The following is an 880-nucleotide window of genomic DNA, read 5'->3' as shown; positions in this document are numbered from 1 at the left end:
GAGACAGATACAGCTCTTGACTTTCCGGAGAAGATAGTTTTTAAAGATTCGGATAAAGAGAGTAAAAAGAAAGAACCTGTAACAATGGGTGATCATATAGTTCAAGCTGATCCAGCTCTTATGGACTTTTCTCGGCCTAAAATTGATGACATTCAGTCAAGCATCATTCATCCGGCTATTCAGGCAAATACTTTTGAAATCAAGTCAGGCACTATTCAGATGGTGCAGAATTCTGTTTCTTTCGGAGGTGCTGCGACTGAAGATCCCAACATGCATATCAGGAATTTTGTCGAGATTTGTAGTACTTTCAAATATAATGGTGGTACTGATGAGGCTATCAAGCTGAGGCTTTTCCCATTCTCTCTGAGGGACAAAGCTAAGGACTGGTTACATTCTTTACTAGCTGGGTCCATCACTACTTGGGAAGATCTTGTGTAAAAGTTTCTGGTGAAGTTCTATCTAATGGCCAAGACTGCAGCTATGAGGAGTGCTCTTACTCAATTTGCACAGCAACAAGGAGAATCAATGTGCAAAGCTTGGGAGCGCTACAAGGAGATGTTGAGAAAGTGTCCACAGCATGGTATGCCTGACTGGATGGTGATCACTGGTTTATACAATGGTTTGGGGGCCCAATCTCGGCCCATGCTCGATGCAGCTTCTGGAGGCGCCTTGTGGGCCAAAAGCTATACTGAAGCCTATAATCTCATTGAAACTATGGCTGCAAAAGAATATCAAAACCCAACTCAAAGGATGATGCCTGGGAAGGTATCAGGTATTCTGGAAGTTGATACAGCTATAGCTATTGCAGCGCAGCTCCAAGCCCTGTCTATGAAGGTCGATTCTTTAGCCAACTATGGAGTCAATCAAATAGCTATTGTCT

General features: G+C 43.1%; 1 non-coding gene across 1 annotated transcript; it reads right to left on the bottom strand.

Annotated features, from left to right (window-relative positions):
• Positions 1-477: 477 nt before the first annotated feature.
• Positions 478-584, bottom strand: LOC141722556 (small nucleolar RNA R71). The gene has a single exon (XR_012575571.1). It is a non-coding gene; the product is annotated as a small nucleolar RNA R71 (small nucleolar RNA).
• Positions 585-880: the final 296 nt, after the last annotated feature.

This window comes from Apium graveolens, chromosome 4 (assembly GCF_009905375.1).
Source record: "Apium graveolens cultivar Ventura chromosome 4, ASM990537v1, whole genome shotgun sequence".
Classification (NCBI taxonomy): Eukaryota; Viridiplantae; Streptophyta; class Magnoliopsida; order Apiales; family Apiaceae; genus Apium; species Apium graveolens.
The sequence above is the reverse complement of the archived record's forward strand: the minus strand, read 5'-3'. Positions and strand labels throughout refer to the sequence as shown.